Raw genomic sequence first — 20,387 nt, forward strand, 5'->3', positions numbered from 1 at the left:
GTCAGTAATGTTTCTCCTCTACTTAGCTCAGCTTAGCGTGCATCATCTCCTAGGTGGTGGTGGGGAATTCTGTCCCTAAATTTAACTTAGAAGCTGAGTCTCCTGAACACCTTTCTGCCATTATTAGATTTGCATATTGTAAAAAAGCTGTAGTGCCTTCTTTAGCTCATTTATGTGGCTCATGTTTAGATTTGTTGATGCATACAGACCAATCTAATGCTGTTTCTTTGGGTACTAATGCACCTACTCTTTGTTCATTACATCTAAATACGGATGTGGTGCTGCCTGCTATGACATCATTCATCAAGGCTGTTGTCTGAGGCTTTGGTTGCTCTCATGCCGTCAAATAAGCGTGAAAGGTTAGTTCAGATTTTACCTTCTACAAGTACTATATGCCCTGACCCCAAGGATACTGTGGTATCTTCAGATGGTGAAGTTTCCTCTGAAAATGAGGATTACTCATCTGAAGTAGAACCTGTTATTTCCTCTTTGTTTAAAATGGAACATATTCACTTTAGGGGTTAAAGATCATAAATCATCTGATAAACCTTGTAATCATTTAAATTCAGTTTTCAAGACTGTTAATCTCCCTGAGGTTTTCCCTGTGTCTGATGCTGTTTCTGACATGATTGCTACGGAATGGTCTAAGCCAGGGATGTCCTTTTTAATTCTTCTGCAAGGTTTAACCTGCAAGGCTTTACCTGCTGCTAATCTAGAGTTATGGTAAACAGTTCCTAAAGTGGATGGGGCCATTTCCACTCTAGCTATAAACTTACTACTATTTATTTGGAAGACAGTTCTACTTTTAAGGAACATTTAGAGAAGAAGCTGGAATCATTTCATAGAAGGGCCTTTTTGCATACTGGTTATAGTCTGGCTGGCTATTGCTGATGACTCTATTCATGCAAATCTATTGAGTTTGTTTCAGAGTGCAAATTCTTTATTTTTGATGCTGTATTTGAAAATTAATGTCAAAACAGTGTCTTTAGCTATTCTTGCTAGGAGAACCTTGTGGCTTAAATCTGATGCTGATATGGTGTTTAAATCTAGATTGTCTCTTTCCTTTCCAGGAAAGAAGTTATTTGTGTCTGATTTAGATTCTATTATTTCTACCATCACTGGGGGTAAGGGAACTTTTCTTCCTCAAGACAGGAAGTCTAAAGGAAAATCCAAAGCTCCTAAACTTTTTCTTTCCTTTCGTCAAAATAGAACAGAAAACTGACTCCTGGTTCAGTCTGGAGGCCTAATGTTAGCTGTAACAAATCCAAATGGGGTAAAAAAAAATCTGTCCCCACTTCTAAAACCGCATCAAAATGTGCCCTCCCCCAATCCAGTAGTTCTGGTAGGGGGCAGATTAAGTCTCTTTTAGGAGGCTTAGTTTCAGTTGGGTTTAGATCCCTGGGTTCAGAATATTGTATTGCATGGATATCGAATTGGATTCAGAACAAGGCCTCCCAGAGGTAGATCTTTTCTGTCCAATGTTCCAAGGAATCCTGTAAAAGCTCAAGCCTTTCTTCAATCTGTCTCAGAGCTGTAAACTATGGGGGTGAGTTGTTCCAGTTCCTTTGCAGGTACAGGGGCTGGGATTTTATTCAAATCTCTTCATTGTTCCAAAGAAAGAAGGTACGTTCAGACTAGTTCTAACCAGTAAATCTAAAAATTGTGTGAACAAGTTTGTAAGGGTTCCAACATTCAGAATGGAAACTATCAGGACTATTCTGCCTTTTTGTTCAGCAAGGTCAGTTTATGTCCACAATAGATTTAATGGATACTTACCTTCATATTCCAATTCACTCAAAACATTACCAGTTTTTGAGGTTTTCTTTTCTTGACACTTTTAGTTTGTTGCTCTTCTGTATGGTCTGGCTACTGCTCCAAGAATATTTACCACGGTTCAGGGTGCCCCTTTGTCTGTAATCAAAGCTCAGGGTATTGCAGTGTTTCCTTACCTGGACGATATCTTGGTACTAGCTCCGTCTTTTCCTTTAGCAGAATTTCACACCAATCAACTAGTGTTGTTTCTTCAAATGCATAGTTGGAGGATCAATTTGCCAAAGAGTTCTTTGATTCCTCAGACAAAGGTTACATTCCTAGGTTTCCAAATAGACTCCATGAGTCTTTCTTTAACGGAGCAGAGACAGATGAAATTGGTGTCATCTTGTCTGAACCTTCAGTCTTTCATTCCTTTCAGTGGCTCTGTGTATGGAAGTACTAGGTCTAGTGATTGCTGCTTCAGATGCAATTCCATTGGCTCGATTTCACATGAAGCCTCTTCATCTTTGTATTCTGCGTCAATGGTGCAGGGATTATACTCTGTTATCTCAAAGAATATTCTTAGATTCCAGTACAAGGCATTCTCTGACTTGGTAGCTGAATCATCAGTTTATTATAGGGGGCTTCTTTAGCTCATCCTACCTGGTCTGTGATCACCAAAGATGCAAGTCTTTTCAGTTGGGGAGCCGTTTAAGGGGTGTCTAACAGCACACAGGGTTTGGGATCCTCGGGAGGCGGGGTTACCCATCAATATTGAAGAACTCTGTACAATTTTCAGGGCACTTCAGCTTGGCCCCTGTTGAAAAGGGTCTTATCTCCATTTCCAGACTGACAATGTCACAGCAGTAGCTTATATCAACCAGGGGGAACTCACAATTCCCTGGCTATGTTGGAGGTGTCTCTAATTCGTTCTTGGGCAGATGACGATTATTTCCTAATTTCTGAGATTCACATCCCAGGAGTGAACAATTGGGAGGCAGACTTTCTCAGTCGTTAGTCTCTCCATCTTGGGGAGTGGTCTCTTCATCAGGAAGTGTTCAATCTAATTGTGGATCTTTGGGGCATTCCAGAGATATATCTGATGGCCTCTTGTTTGAACACCAAACTTCCCAGTTACATTGCAAGATCCAGGGATCCTCAGGCAGAGGTAGTGCATTCTCTAGTAGTCTCTTGGTAATTTCGACCTGCTTATCTGTTTCCTCCTTTGGTTTTTCTCAAAGTGATTTCCAAGATAACTAGATAAATCATTTGTAATCCTGATTGCCCCAGCTTGGCCTTGCAGGATTTAGTGTGCAGATCTGGTTCAAATGTCCAGTTGGCCTCGGCCTCTGTAGTCAGACCTTCTGTCTCAAGGTCCTTTCTTCCATCCTGATCTAAAATCTCTAAACTTGATGGCTTGGAAATTGAACGCTTAGTTGTGAGACATAGAGGTTTCTCAGATTCTGTAATTGAAACTCTGATTCATGCTAATAAACCTGTTTATAGGAAGATTTATCATAAGGTTTGGAAAACTTTAATTTCCTGGTTTGTAAAGCACCGTTTTTCCTGTCATTTTTTTTTTAGTATTCCTAGTGTTCTTCGGTTTTTGCAGGGTGGTTTAGATAAGGGTTTATCTGCCAGTTCCCTAAAAGGGCAGATTTATGCTCTTTCAGTTTTATTCCACAGAAAAATTGCTAGTCTCCTGATGTTAATTGTTTTGTTCAGGCTTTGGTTAACTTCTTTTATGGTTGGTGTTATTTCTTTTGACCATTTGTTCTTTTCTCTGGGGCTAGGAAAGGTCAGAAGGGCTCTATTTCCTTAGCCCCTTCGTTGATTCACACAGCTTATTTGGAGGCAGGTCAGCCTCCGCCACAGCGGATTACAGCTCATTCTACTAGGTCAGTTGCCACTTCTTTCAAGAATGAGGCTTCAGTTGATCAAATTTGCAAGGCAGCTACTTGTTCTTCTTTTCATACGTTCACTAAATTTTAACATTTTGATGATTTTGCTTCCCCTGAAGCAGCCTTTGGGGTTGGGGATATATTTTCTCAGTGAAAAAAAAGTTTTTTAAATCCCTCCCTTTTATGTTATTACTTGTGAACTGCCACAGCATGGGTATTAGTTTCCATGAATAATGGATCACCTGTATGAAAGAAAACATAATTTATGCTTACCTGATAAATTAATTTATTTCATGGTGGTGAGAGTGCACAAGCCCCCACCCCTTGTTTTTTCTTGGGGTTGTTTTATTTGAGCACATCTTTTGGGAATCTGTCGCCTCCTAGTGGTAGAGAAGAGTAATTCCCATGAGTAATGGATCGTGGACTCTTGCCATCATGGAAGAATGCATTTATCAGCTGAGCATAAATTGTTTATTTTTTTGTTTACGTTCAGAACTTGGACGGATGGGTCCGTTCTGAAGGGGTTGAGGAAGGAATCTTTGTTGTTCTGCAAATTTGTGATCTTACCAAGTATGAAAACTTTGCGCAAATCCTCTAGGGTAATGAGAAAGCTGCTTGGGAAGCTTATAAAGGTGTTGTGCATGGCTTTTGGGTAACTAAAGAGCTAGAAAATATGTTGAGCTTGCAAGTAACCTTCTAGAAAAGGATCATCAATTAGGCTGCAACATATCACTCAAAATCCACTTTCTCAACTATTATCTGGACTTTTCTCCATGACAACTGCAGTGCAGTGAGTGATGAGCACGGTAAGTGGTTCCACAAAGACTTTTCCGCAATGGAACGAAGAAATCAGGTGGAATGCTTCTATGCTTGTTGACTACTATTGGACAGTGACAAGAGATGCCCCAGAAGAGGAGTACAAAAAGTGACAAGCTGAACAGGCCACGATTTCAGATAGTACAGGGATAGTACAGTGTTTTGTTTTGTTTTTTCATTTTGTGCAATTTGCAATTGATTGAATGAAAATCAACTTTCATTATGTTGTATCAAGAAAACATCTGATTGTTGTTATATTGCTTTTCACCATGACTATTACTGAAGTGCTAGTAAGGGATCTCAAAAACTATATCTAATAAAAAAAATTCAGATGTCATATTCATTTTTCTTGACCCAAAATTAGTAAAGTATGACAATTTTAAGTAACGAAATATATTAAAAATATTTTTTGTCTAATTGTTAAACAAGCCAAAGGGGGAAACACAGACTCCTCAGTTTTATGAGAAACAAATATTTTTTTAAAGTGCATGATGCTATAAAGGCTCTCACTACACAAAGAATGGCATTTGGCATTATTAGATGATGAAAATTCTGTTAGAGACCGTATACTGTAAAATTTGTTTTCCTTTATGTGTTTCCAATAATTTGTTATACCAGTTGCAGAGTTTAAGGCCCCTTTGGCTTTATTTTTGTATATGAAATATCTGTTTCTGCTTTAACACACTGTGCAATCAAATGGGCTGAGCTTACAGAGAGATCATATATATGCCCTTATCTTTCACTGTATAAACTTATATCCATTCTTAAAGAACAGCTACAAATTTATATTTGAGTACATCTCTTCCACTCCCCACTGTGGGTGTGATTTCTTCAGTATCTTTTTGTTTACATAGCTTATCTATAACAAGTACGTATGTACTGGAATGGGGGTAATCACAGTACACTGTATCTTTAAATGGAAAGTGAAAGCTTATCTTATAAAAGATTCATAGCAGTTTCTTATCTGGTGTAAAAGCTAAAAAGTTTGAGCTGATTTTCACTATGTCATCTAAAGGACTGTAAAGACATTACTTCTTATAAGATAAATATGATAAGTAGCTTATAGTATAGATTTTATTTTTTGTTTTTATCACACAACATGTTAACTTAGCAGTCTTTTTAGCCATCTATCTGATGAGCATACATTAGAACAATGCTCTCTACCCAATATTTTAATGTATATTTACCTATTGTTTTCCCACTCTTGATGTTCTTTAATATCATTTTAATGCAATTGCATAACCGGTAAATATAAATGAATCACTTGCTATAGGTTTGTAAATAACATTTTATTTAGCTATAACTTTATTTTCTTTCATGTAATTGGCAAGAGTCCATGAGCTAGTGACGTATGGGATATACAATCCTACCAGGAGGGGCAAAGTTTCCCAAACCTCAAAATGCCTATAAATACACCCCTCACCACACCCACAATTCAGTTTTTACAAACTTTGCCTCCTATGGAGGTGGTGAAGTAAGTTTGTGCTAAGATTTCTACGTTGACATGTGCTTCTCAGCATTTTGAAGCCTGATTCCTCTGAGTACAGTGAATGTCAGAGGGATGTGAAGGGAGTATTACCTATTGAATGCAATGGTCATCCTAATGGGGATCTATTTCATAGTTTCTCAGTTATCGTCGTAGAGATTCATCTCCTACCTCCCTTTTCAGATTGACGATATACTCTTATATACCATTGCCTCTACTGATTCTCGTTTCAGTACTGGTTTGGCTATCTGCTATATGTGGATGAGTGTCTTTTGGTAAGTATGTTTCATTTATTTAACCCCTTAATGACCACAATGTACCCTGTATGTCACTGGTCGTTAAGGGTTTTTTCAGGACATAATAGCACAAGTCTAGCAAGAACACGCTATTAAAGCCCTCCCTCCAGCAGGCTTTGTGGAATAGAGCAGTCTCAACGCTGGTGGCAAGACCGCGCTATAAAACAATCACGTCCCAAAAAAAGGCAAGCGACATACAGGGTACGTCGCTGGTCCTTAAGGGGTTAAGACACTCTCAGCTATGTTTTGGCACTTTGTATATAAAGTTCTAAATATATGTTTATACTTCTATTTGTCATGATTCAGGTTTATCAGTTTCATATTTGGGAAATGCGTGAGCGCAAAATGCTATAATTTATTGCGTCATTCTTGGCGCGAGACTTTTTTGCCGCAAGAATTAAGTTTGTTTACGCAAATTCATCATTTCCGGCGTCTTAGTTGTCGCCGAGTCTTTTCACGAGGTTGCGTCATCTATGACGCTCATGTTTGTTGCGGACGTTTTTGGAGCCAAAAAATATTTTCAGTTGTGGCCGTCATACTAGGGTCCAAACTGTCATTATTTAAGACTTAATTTCTTTTTGCCTCTGGTCCTTTTTTTCTTTGTCAGAGGCCTATTCTGTTTGCATTTTTTTCCCATTCCTGAAACTGTCATATAAGGAAATAGATAATTTTGCTTTATATGTTGTTTCTCCAACATAGGTGTGTCCGGTCCACGGCGTCATCCTTACTTGTGGGATATTCTCTTCCCCAACAGGAAATGGCAAAGAGCCCAGCAAAGCTGGTCACATGATCCCTCCTAGGCTCCGCCTTCCCCAGTCATTCTCTTTGCCGTTGTACAGGCAACATCTCCACGGAGATGGCTTAGAGTTTTTTAGTGTTTAAAAATATATCTGTTGGTGTGAATCTAAAGGATTCCCTTGGGACAAGGTTAAGATTCCTAAGATTCTATCCTTCCTTCAAGAAGGATTGGAAAAAGGATTATCTGCAAGTTCCCTGAAGGGACAGATTTCTGCCTTGTCTGTGTTACTTCACAAAAAGCTGGCAGCTGTGCCAGATGTTCAAGCCTTTGTTCAGGCTCTGGTCAGAATCAAGCCTGTTTACAAACCTTTGACTCCTCCTTGGAGTCTCAACTTAGTTCTTTCAGTTCTTCAGGGGGTTCCGTTTGAACCCTTACATTCCGTTGATATTAAGTTATTATCTTGGAAAGTTTTGTTTTTGGTTGCAATTTCTTCTGCTCGAAGAGTTTCAGAATTATCTGCTCTGCAGTGTTCTCCTCCTTATCTGGTGTTCCATGCAGATAAGGTGGTTTTACGTACTAAACCTGGTTTTCTTCCAAAAATTGTTTCTAACAAAAACATTAACCAGGAGATTATCGTACCTTCTCTGTGTCCGAAACCAGTTTCGAAGAAGGAACGTTTGTTGCACAATTTGGATGTTGTTCGCGCTCTAAAATTCTATTTAGATGCTACAAAGGATTTTAGACAAACATCTTCCTTGTTTGTTGTTTATTCCGGTAAAAGGAGAGGTCAAAAAGCAACTTCTACCTCTCTCTCTTTTTGGATTAAAAGCATCATCAGATTGGCTTACGAGACTGCCGGACGGCAGCCTCCCGAAAGAATCACAGCTCATTCCACTAGGGCTGTGGCTTCCACATGGGCCTTCAAGAACGAGGCTTCTGTTGATCAGATATGTAGGGCAGCGACTTGGTCTTCACTGCACACTTTTACCAAATTTTTCAAGTTTGATACTTTTGCTTCTTCTGAGGCTATTTTTGGGAGAAAGGTTTTGCAAGCCGTGGTGCCTTCCATTTAGGTGACCTGATTTGCTCCCTCCCTTCATCCGTGTCCTAAAGCTTTGGTATTGGTTCCCACAAGTAAGGATGACGCCGTGGACCGGACACACCTATGTTGGAGAAAACAGAATTTATGTTTACCTGATAAATTACTTTCTCCAACGGTGTGTCCGGTCCACGGCCCGCCCTGGTTTTTTAATCAGGTCTGATAATTTATTTTCTTTAACTACAGTCACCACGGTATCATATGGTTTCTCCTATGCAAATATTCCTCCTTAACGTCGGTCGAATGACTGGGGTAGGCGGAGCCTAGGAGGGATCATGTGACCAGCTTTGCTGGGCTCTTTGCCATTTCCTGTTGGGGAAGAGAATATCCCACAAGTAAGGATGACGCCGTGGACCGGACACACCGTTGGAGAAAGTAATTTATCAGGTAAACATAAATTCTGTTTTTTTTCTCTTACATATTGCAAGATGTCTCAATCTGATCCTGTTTCAGAATCTACTACTGGAATCCTGCTGCCTGATATCGGTTCTACCAAAGCCAAGTGCATTTGTTGTAAACTTGTAGTAACTGTTCCTCCGGCTGTAGTTTGTAATAGTTGTCATGATAAACTTTTACATGCAGAGAATATTTCCATCAGTAGTGTTGCATTACCTGTTGCTGGTCCAACATCTAATGTTCAGGATATTCCTGTCAATTTGAGAGAATTTATTTCTGATTCCATTCAGAAGGCTTTGTCTGCCATTCCGCCTTCTAATAAACGTAAAAGGTCTTTTAAAACTTCTCATACAGTTGATGAATTTTCAAATGACCGACAACATACTGATTTATCTATCTCTGATGGGGATCTGTCTGATTCAGAGGATCCTGCCTCAGATATTGACACTAACAAATCTTCGTATTTATTTAAAATGGAGTATATTCGTTCTTTATTGAAGGAAGTGTTGATTGCATTAGATATAGAGGAGTCTAGTCCTCTTGATACTAAAACTAGTAAATGTTTAAATTCGGTTTATAAACCTCATGTTGTTATTCCAGAGGTTTTTCCAGTTCCTGATGCTATTTCAGATATGATTTCAAAGGAATGGAATAGACTGGGTACTTCTTTTACTCCTTCAAGATTTAAAAAATTGTATCCTTTGCCTACTGATAGATTGGAGTTTTGGGAGAAAAAAGTTGATGGGGCCATCTCTACTCTTGCTAAGTGTACTACTATTCCTACGGAAGACAGTACTTCTTTTAAAGGGACACTCGGGTCAAATTAAATTTTCAGGATTCAGATACAGCATGTAATTTTAAACAACTTTCCAATTTACTTCCATTAAAAAAAATTGCACATTCTTTTATATTTACACTTTTTGAGTCACCAGCTCCTACTGAGCATGTGCAAGAATTCACTGACTATACGTATATGCATTTGTAGAAAACAAAAAGGACAGAGGCGCCACATGTGCAGATCAATCAACAACCAAATGATCCAATCATAGAGATACAGGGTACTCACAAGTAAGGCGGCACTCAGTTGTGCCAGTGGAAGCAGGCTGGTATTTTACAGCAAACCAGCTGGCTGGTATAAGGCCGTCCTCACCACGATCAAATGCCGTACGATACAGCTATGTCACTGGAACTGTGATGGAAGGAAATGTAGAGAGAAGGGCAGTCTTGCCCCTTGGTAGCTGAAAGGGAGTCTTAACACCAACCAAACCGAGTATATGTGTATAAAAACATATATATATTTATTACATGCATTCAAATAAGTAAAATATATACCAAAGGTATATCACATAAATATCTGCAAGGTGTAAAAAAATCTCCCCTGTAAGATACAAGGAATATAGTAGCAACGCGTTTCTCGGGGGGCTCCCCGTTTCCTCAGGCTTGTATACACCTTGCCGATATTTGTGATATACCTTTGGTATATATTTTACTTATTTGAATGCTTTTAATAAATATATATATATGTTTTATACACATATACTCGGTTTGGTTGGTGTTAAGACTCCCTTTCAGCTACCAAGGGGCAAGACTGCCCTTCTCTCTACATTTCCTTCCATCACAGTTCCAGTGACATAGCTGTATCGTACAACATTTGATCGTGGTGAGGACGGCCTTATGCCAGCCAGCCAGCTGGTTTGCTGTAGAATACCAGCCTACTTCCACTGGCACAACTGAGTGCTGCCTTACTTGTGAGTACCCTGTATCTCTATGATTGGATCATTTGGTTGTTGATTGATCTACACATGTGGCGCCTCTGTCCTTTTTGTTTTCTGCTGTAGAGTCACATCATCTGATTGGGCAAAGTCAGAGTGCAGCCTGCCACGTCTTTCACACTTTGAGGACTCCCATTGGACTTTTTTGTTTCCAAGGACTGTTTCTATCTTATCCTCTGGTATCCATTTTACATCTTGTTTTTACTTGGTATTATTGTATATATCCACATATGTACATATCTATATCTATTGTGTTAACTATAGATTAACCTTGTTATGGTTGTGTTTATCATCAGCGCCTCCTATAGGAAATAGTGGTCTAGAGGGTTCATACTATAACCGTTGTATTCCATCTTAATCCTGTTTTCTATTTGTATATGCATTTGTGATTGGCTGATTGCTATCACATGGTACAGGGGGAGTGGAAATAGACATAACTTTAAAAATTTGTTATAAAAAAATCTACTACTCATTTGAAATTCAGAGTAAATGCTATTGTATTGTCTTGTTATCTTGCATTTGTTGATTATGCAAATCTACTGTGTTGACTGGTCCTTTAAAGATCCTTTAGATAGGAAACTTGAATCCTATCTAAGGAAGGCTTATTTATGTTCAGGTCATCTTTTAGGCCTGCTATTTCTTTGGCTGATGTTGCAGCTGCTTCAACTTTTTGGTTGGAAACTTTAGCGCAACAAGTATCAGACCATAATATGTATAGCATTGTTAAGTTAATTCAACATGCTAATAATTTTGTTTGTGATGCCATTTTTGATATCATCAGAATTGATGTTAGATATGTCTTTAGCTATTTTAGCTAGAAGAGCTTTATGGCTTAAATCTTGGAATGCTGATAAGACTTCTAAATCGACGTTGCTATCTCTTTCTTTTCAAGGTAATAAATTATTTGGTTCTCAGTTGGATTCTATAATTTCCAACTTTTTTACCTCAGGATAAAAAATCTAAGGGTAAATTTAAAGCTTCTGTTTTCGTTCCTTTCGACAGAATAAGGAACAGAAACCTAATCCTTCCCCTAAGGAATCTGTTTCCAATTGGAAGCCTTCCTCAGTCTGGAATAAATCCAAGCCATTTAAGAGATCTAAACCAGCCCCTAAGTCCGCATGAAGGTGCGGCCCTCATTCCAGCTCAGACTAAAAATTTTCCAGGATGTTTGGATAAATACAGTCCAAAATCATTGGATTCAGAACAGTGTCTCTCAGGGGTACAGAATAGGTTTCAGAGTCAGACCGCCTGTGAGAAGTTTCTTTCTCACACATTCCAGTGAACCCCAAGAAAGCACAGGCTTTCCTGAAGTATGTTTCAGACCCTGGAGTCTTCTGAAGTAATCGTGCCGGTTCCTTTTCAGGAACAGGGTCTGGGGTTTTTTCAAATCTGTTCATTGTCCCAAAGAAAGAAAATTCATTCAGACCAATTCTGGATCTAAAAATCTTGAATCGTTATGTAAGAATACCAACATTCAAAATGGTGACTATAAGGACTATTCTTCCTTTTGTTCAGCAAGGGCATTAGATGTCTACAAAAGACTTACAGGATGCATATCTTCATATTCCGATTCATCCAGATCACTATCAGTTCCTGAGATTCTTTTCTAGACAAGCATTACCAATTTGTTGCTCTTCCTTTTGGCCTAGCAACAGCTCCAAGGATATTTTCAAATGTTCTCTGTGCCCTTCTCTCTGTAATCAGAGAGCAGGGTATTGCGGTGTTTCCTTATTTGGACGATATCTTGGTACTTGCTCAGTCTTTACGTTCTGCAGAATCTCACACAAATCAACTAGTGTTGTTTCTTCAAAGACATGATTGGAGGATCAATTTACCAAAAAGTTCTTTCATTCCTCAGACAAGGGTAACCTTTTTAGGTTTCCAGATTCAGTATCCATGACTTTGTCTCTAACAGACAAGAGACGTTTGAAGTTTGTTGCAGCCTGTCGGAACCTTCAGTCTCAGTCATTCCCTTCAGTAGCTATCTGCATGGAGGTTTTAGGTCTCATGACTGCAGCATCGGACGCAATCCCCTTTGATCGTTTTCACATGAGACCTCTTCATCTAGGATATCACAATTAATATCCTTAAATCCCAATGTTCGACTATCTCTGACTTGGTGGTTAGATCACCATCGTATAGTTCAAGGGGCCTCTTTTGTTTGTCCAACCTGGACCATGATCACAACAGATGTGAGTCTTTCAGGTTGGTGAGCTGTCTGGGGATCTCTGACAGCACAAGGGGTTTGGAAATCTCAAGAGGCAAGATTACCAATCAATATTTTGGATTTTCAGGGCTCTTCATTTCTGGCCTCTCTTGAAGAAAGAACCGTTCATTTGTTTTCAGACAGACAATATCACAACTGTGGCATATGTCAATCATCAGGGTGGGACTCACAGTCCCCAAGCTATGAAAGAAGTATCTTGGATACTTGCCTGGGCGGAATCCAGCTCCTATCTAATTTCTGCGGTCCATGTCCCAGGTATAGACAATTGGGAAGCAGATTATCTCAGTCGTCGGACTTTACATCCGGGAGAGGGGTCTATTCACCCAGATGTGTTTTTTCAAATTGTTCAAATGTGGGGGCCTCCAGAAATAGATCTGATGGCATCCCATCTAAACAAGAAACTAACCAGGTACCTGTCCAGGTCCTGGGATCCTCAGGCTGAGGCAGTGGATGCATTGCCACTTCCTTGGAGTTATCAACCTGCCTATCTTTTTCCACCTCTAGTTCTTCTCCCAAGAGTGATTTCCAAAATCATCATGGAGCAATTGTTTGTGCTGCTGGTGGCTCCAGCGTGGCCACACAGGTTTTGGTATGCAGATCTTGTTCGGATGTCCAGTTGCCAACCTTGGCCACTTCCGTTAAGACCAGACCTTCTATCTCAAGGTCCGTTTTTCCATCAGGATCTCAAATCATTAAATTTGAAGGTATGGAAATTGAACGCTTAGTCATAGAGGTTTCTCTGACTCGGTAATTAAAACTATGTTGCAGGCTCGTAAATCTGTTTCTAGAAAGATTAATTATTGAGTTTGGAAGACCTACGTTTCAAGGTGTTCTTCTCATAAATTCACTTTGCATTCTTTTAGTATTCCTAGAATTTTACAGTTTCTTCAGGATGGTTTGGATAAGGGTTTGTCTGCAAGTTTGAAAAGGACAAATTTCTGCTCTTTCTGTCTTATTCCACAGAAAAATTGCTAAACTTCATGATATTCATTGTTTTGTACAGGCTTTGGTCCATATCAAGCCTGTCATTAAATCAATCTCTCCTCCCTGGAGTCTTAATTTGGTTTTAAAGGCTTTACAGGCTCCTCCGTTTGAGCCTATGCATTCTTTGGACATTAAATTGCTTTCTTGGAAAGTGTTGTTTCTTTTGGCCATCTCTTCTGCTAGAAGAGTTTCTGAATTATCTGCTCTTTCTTGTGAGTCTCCTTTTCTGATTTTTCATCAGGATAAGGCGGTTTTGTGGACTTCATTTAAATCCCTACCTAAAGTTGTGAATTCCAACAATATTAGTAGAGAAATTGGTGTCCCTTCCTTGTGTCCTAATCCTAAGAATTCTTTGGAAAGATCCTTACATTCTTTGGATGTGGTGAGAGCTTTGAAATATTATGTTGAAGCTACTAAAGATTTCAGGAAGACTTATAGTCTTTTTGTTATATTTTCTGGTTCTAGGAAAGGTCAGAAGGCTTCTGCTGTTTCCTTGGCTTCGTGGTTGAAGCTTTTGATTCATCACGCTTATTTGGAGTCTGGTAAATCCCCGCCTCAGAAGATTACGGCTCATTCTACTAGGTCTGTTTCCACTTCCTGGGCTTTTAAGAATGAAGCTTCAGTTTATCAGATTTGCAAAGCAGCAACTTGGTGGTCTTTGCATACATTTACTAAATTCTACCATTTTGATGGGTTTTTTTCTTCAGAAGCAGTTTTTTCTTTATAAGATTAAAACTTATGATTGGGGTTGTGGATTAATTTTTTTCAGCGGAATTGGCTGTCTTTATTTTTATCCCTCCCTCTCTAGTGACTCTTGAGTGGAGTTCCACATCTTGGGTATTTGCTATCCTATACGTCACTAGCTCATGGACTCTTGCCAATTACATGAAAGAATACATAATTTATGTAAGAATTTACCTGATAAATTTATTTCTTTCATATTAGCAAGAGTCCATGAGGCCCACCCTTTTTATGGTGGTTATGATTTTTTTGTATAAAGCACAATTTTCTTTCATGTAATTAGCAAGAGTCCATGAGCTAGTGACGTATGGGATATACATTCCTACCAGGAGGGGCAAAGTTTCCCAAACCTCAAAATGCCTATAAATACACCCCTCACCACACCCACAATTCAGTTTTACAAACTTTGCCTCCTATGGAGGTGGTGAAGTAAGTTTGTGCTAGATTCTACGTTGATATGCGCTCCGCAGCAGGTTGGAGCCCGGTTTTCCTCTCAGCGTGCAGTGAATGTCAGAGGGATGTGAAGAGAGTATTGCCTATTTTGAATGCAGTGATCTCCTTCTACGGGGTCTATTTCATAGGTTCTCTGTTATCGGTCGTAGAGATTCATCTCTTACCTCCCTTTTCAGATCGACGATATACTCTTATATACCATTACCTCTGCTGATTCTCGTTTCAGTACTGGTTTGGCTTTCTACAAACATGTAGATGAGTGTCCTGGGGTAAGTAAGTCTTATTTTCTGTGACACTCTAAGCTATGGTTGGGCACTTTGTTTATAAAGTTCTAAATATATGTATTCAAACATTTATTTGCCTTGACTCAGGATGTTCAACATTCCTTATTTTCAGACAGTCAGTTTCATATTTGGGATAATGCACTTGAATCAATTATTTTTCTTACCTTAAAAATTTGACTTTTTTTCCCTCTGGGCTGTTAGGCTTGCGGGGGCTGAAAATGCTTCATTTTATTGCGTCATTCTTGGCGCAGACTTTTTTGGCGCAAAAAATCTTTTCTGTTTCCGGCGTCATACGTGTCGCCGGAAGTTGCGTCATTTTTGACGTTCTTTTGCACCAAAGATGTCGGCGTTCCGGATGTGGCGTCATTTTTGGCGCCAAAATGCATTTAGGCGCCAAATAATGTGGGCGTCGCTTTTGTCTCCACATTATTTAAGTCTCATTTTTCTTTGCTTCTGGTTGCTAGAAGCTTGTTCATTGGCATTTTTTCCCATTCCTGAAACTGTCATTTAAGGAATTTGATCAATTTTGCTTTATATGTTGTTTTTTCTCTTACATATTGCAAGATGTCTCACGTTGCATCTGAGTCAGAAGATACTTCAGGAAAATCGCTGTCTGGTGCTGGAACTACCAAAGCTAAGTGTATCTGCTGTAAACTTTTGGTAGCTATTCCTCCAGCTGTTGTTTGTATTAATTGTCATGACAAACTTGTTAATGTAGATAATATTTCCTTTAGTAATGTACCATTACCTGTTGCAGTTCCATCAACATCTAATGTTCAGAATGTTCCTGATAACATAAGAGATTTTGTTTCTGAATCCATCAAGAAGGCTATGTCTTTTATTCCTCCTTCTAGTAAACATAAAAAATCTTTTAAAACTTCTCTTTATACAGATGAATTTTTAAATGAACATCATCATTCTGATTCTGATGACTCTTCTGGTTCAGAGGATTCTGTTTCAGAGATTGATGCTGATAAATCTTCATATTTATTTAAAATGGAATTTATTCGTTCTTTACTTAAAGAAGTACTAATTGCTTTAGAAATAGAGGATTCTGGTCCTCTTGATACTAATTCTAAACGTTTAGATAAGGTCTTTAAATCTCCTGTGGTTATTCCAGAAGTTTTTCCTAGTGCTATTTCTGAAGTAATTTCCAGAGAATGGGATAAATTGGGTAATTCATTTACTCCTTCTAAACGTTTTAAGCAATTATATCCTGTGCCGTCTGACAGATTAGAATTTTGGGACAAAATCCCTAGAGTTGATGGGGCTATTTCTACCCTTGCTAAACGTACTACTATTCCTACGTCAGATGGTACTTCGTTTAAGGATCCTTTAGATAGGAAAATTGAATCCTTTCTAAGAAAAGCTTATCTGTGTTCAGGTAATCTTCTTAGACCTGCTATATCATTGGCTGATGTTGCTGCAGCTTCAACTTTTTGGTTGGAAACTTTAGCGCAACAAGTAACAGATCATGATTCTCATAATATTATTATTCTTCTTCAACATGCTAATAATTTTATCTGTGATGCCATTTTTGATATTATCAGAGTTGATGTCAGGTTTATGTCTCTAGCTATTTTAGCTAGAAGAGCTTTATGGCTTAAAACTTGGAATGCTGATATGGCTTCTAAATCAACTCTACTTTCCATTTCTTTCCAGGGTAACAAATTATTTGGTTCTCAGTTGGATTCTATTATCTCAACTGTTACTGGTGGGAAAGGAACTTTTTTACCACAGGATAAAAAATCTAAGGGTAAAAACAGGGCTAATAATCGTTTTCGTTCCTTTCGTTTCAACAAAGAACAAAAGCCTGATCCTTCATCCTCAGGAGCAGTTTCAGTTTGGAAACCATCTCCAGTCTGGAATAAATCCAAGCCTTCTAGAAAAGCAAAGCCAGCTTCTAAGTCCACATGAAGGTGTGGCCCTCATTCCAGCTCAGCTGGTAGGGGGCAGGTTACGTTTTTTCAAAGAAATTTGGATCAATTCTGTTCACAATCTTTGGATTCAGAACATTGTTTCAGAAGGGTACAGAATTGGTTTCAAGATGAGACCTCCTGCAAAGAGATTTTTTCTTTCCCGTGTCCCAGTAAATCCAGTGAAAGCTCAAGCATTTCTGAATTGTGTTTCAGATCTAGAGTTGGCTGGAGTAATGATGCCAGTTCCAGTTCTGGAACAGGGGATGGGGTTTTTATTCAAATCTCTTCATTGTACCAAAGAAGGAGAATTCCTTCAGACCAGTTCTGGATCTAAAAATATTGAATCGTTATGTAAGGATACCAACGTTCAAAATGGTAACTGTAAGGACTATCTTGCCTTTTGTTCAGCAAGGGCATTATATGTCCACAATAGATTTACAGGATGCATATCTGCATATTCCGATTCATCCAGATCATTATCAGTTCCTGAGATTCTCTTTTCTGGACAAGCATTACCAGTTTGTGGCTCTGCCGTTTGGCCTAGCTACAGCTCCAAGAATTTTTACAAAGGTTCTCGGTGCCCTTCTGTCTGTAATCAGAGAACAGGGTATTGTGGTATTTCCTTATTTGGACGATATCTTGGTACTTGCTCAGTCTTTACATTTAGCAGAATCTCATACGAATCGACTTGTGTTGTTTCTTCAAGATCATGGTTGGAGGATCAATTCACTAAAAAGTTCATTGATTCCTCAGACAAGGGTAACCTTTCTGGGTTTCCAGATAGATTCAGTGTCCATGACTCTGTCTTTAACAGACAAGAGACGTCTAAAATTGATTTCAGCTTGTCGAAACCTTCAGTCACAATCATTCCCTTCGGTAGCCTTATGCATGGAAATTCTAGGTCTTATGACTGCTGCATTGGACGCGATCCCCTTTGCTCGTTTTCACATGCGACCTCTTCAGCTCTGTATGCTGAATCAATGGTGCAGGGATTACACAAAGATATCTCAATTAATATCTTTAAAACCGATTGTACGACACTCTCTAACGTGGTGGACAGATCACCATCGTTTAATTCAGGGGGCTTCTTTTGTGCTTCCGACCTGGACTGTAATTTCAACAGATGCAAGTCTCACAGGTTGGGGAGCTGTGTGGGGATCTCTGATGGCACAAGGAGTTTGGGAATCTCAGGAGGTGAGATTACCGATCAATATTTTGGAACTCCGTGCAATTTTCAGAGCTCTTCAGTCTTGGCCTCTTCTAAAGAGAGAATCGTTCATTTGTTTTCAGACAGACAATGTCACAACTGTGGCATACATCAATCATCAAGGAGGGACTCACAGTCCTCTGGCTATGAAAGAAGTATCTCGAATTCTGGTTTGGGCGGAATCCAGCTCCTGTCTAAATTCTGCGGTTCATATCCCAGGTATAGACAATTGGGAAGCGGATTATCTCAGTCGCCAAACGTTGCATCCGGGCGAATGGTCTCTTCACCCAGAGGTATTTCTTCAGATTGTTCAAATGTGGGAGCTTCCAGAAATAGATCTGATGGCGTCTCATCTAAACAAGAAACTTCCCAGGTATCTGTCCAGATCCCGGGATCCTCAGGCGGAAGCAGTGGATGCATTATCACTTCCTTGGAAGTATCATCCTGCCTATATCTTTCCGCCTCTAGTTCTTCTTCCAAGAGTAATCTCCAAGATTCTGAAGGAATGCTCGTTTGTTCTGCTGATAGCTCCGGCATGGCCTCACAGGTTTTGGTATGCGGATCTTGTCCGGATGGCCTCTTGCCATCCGTGGACTCTTCCGCTAAGACCAGACCTTCTGTCGCAAGGTCCTTTTTTCCATCAGGATCTCAAATCCTTAAATTTAAAGGTATGGAGATTGAACGCTTGATTCTTGGTCAAAGAGGTTTCTCTGACTCTGTGATTACTACTATGTTACAGGCTCTTAAATCTGTATCCAGAGAGATATATTATAGAGTCTGGAAGACTTATATTTCTTGGTGTCTTTCTCATCATTTTTCTTGGCATTCTTTTAGAATTCCGAGAATTTTACAGTTTCTTCAGGATGGTTTAGATAAAGGTTTATCCGCAAGTTCTTTGAAAGGACAAATCTCTGCTCTTTCTGTTCTTTTTCACAGAAAGATTGCTAATCTTCCAGATATTCATTGTTTTGTACAAGCTTTGGTTCGTATAAAACCTGTCATTAAGTCAATTTCTCCTCCTTGGAGTTTGAATTTGGTTCTGGGGGCTCTTCAAGCTCCTCCTTTTGAACCCATGCATTCATTGGACATTAAATTACTTTCTTGGAAAGTTTTGTTCCTTTTGGCGATCTCTTCTGCCAGAAGAGTCTCTGAATTATCTGCTCTTTCTTGTGAGTCTCCTTTTCTGATTTTTCATCAGGATAAGGCGGTGTTGCGAACTTCTTTTGAATTTTTACCTAAAGTTGTGAATTCCAACAACATTAGTAGAGAAATTGTGGTTCCTTCATTATGTCCTAATCCTAAGAATTCTAAGGAGAAATCGTTGCATTCTTTGGATGTTGTTAGAGCTTTGAAATATTATGTTGAAGCTACTAAGTCTTTCAGAAAGACTTCTAGTCTATTTGTTATCTTTTCCGGTTCTAGAAAAGGCCAGAAAGCTTCTGCCATTTCTTTGGCATCTTGGTTGAAATCTTTAATTCATCATGCCTATGTCGAGTCGGGTAAAACTCCGCCTCAAAGGATTACAGCTCATTCTACTAGGTCAGTTTCTACTTCCTGGGCGTTTAGGAATGAAGCTTCGGTTGATCAGATTTGCAAAGCAGCAACTTGGTCCTCTTTGCATACTTTTACTTAATTCTACCATTTTTATGTATTTTCTTCTTCTGAAGCAGTTTTTGGTAGAAAAGTACTTCAGGCAGCGGTTTCAGTTTGAATCTTCTGTTTATGTTTTTCATTAAACTTTATTTTGGGTGTGGATTATTTTCAGCAGGAATTGGCTGTCTTTATTTTATCCCTCCCTCTCTAGTGACTCTTGCGTGGAAAGATCCACATCTTGGGTAGTCATTATCCCATACGTCACTAGCTCATGGACTCTTGCTAATTACATGAAAGAAAACATAATTTATGTAAGAACTTACCTGATAAATTCATTTCTTTCATATTAGCAAGAGTCCATGAGGCCCGCCCTTTTTTGTGGTGGTTATGATTTTTTTGTATAAAGCACAATTATTCCAATTCCTTATTTTATATGCTTTCGCACTTTTTTCTTATCACCCCACTTCTTGGCTATTCGTTAAACTGAATTGTGGGTGTGGTGAGGGGTGTATTTATAGGCATTTTGAGGTTTGGGAAACTTTGCCCCTCCTGGTAGGATTGTATATCCCATACGTCACTAGCTCATGGACTCTTGCCAATATGAAAGAAATTAATTTATCAGGTAAATTCTTACATAAATTATGTTATTCCAATTCCTTTGTTGATGCTTTTTACTCCTTTCTTTATCACCCCACTACTTGGCTATTCGTTAAACTGAATTG

At 39.0% G+C, this 20,387-nt stretch overlaps 1 protein-coding gene across 2 annotated transcripts in view; it reads left to right on the forward strand.

Annotated features, from left to right (window-relative positions):
* AFF4 (ALF transcription elongation factor 4) overlaps positions 1-20,387 on the forward strand; it is a 433,430-nt gene that overhangs the window by 410,260 nt on the left and 2,783 nt on the right. The window lies entirely within an intron of this gene.

This window comes from Bombina bombina, chromosome 6, assembly GCF_027579735.1.
Source record: "Bombina bombina isolate aBomBom1 chromosome 6, aBomBom1.pri, whole genome shotgun sequence".
NCBI classification, from domain to species: domain Eukaryota; kingdom Metazoa; phylum Chordata; class Amphibia; order Anura; family Bombinatoridae; genus Bombina; species Bombina bombina.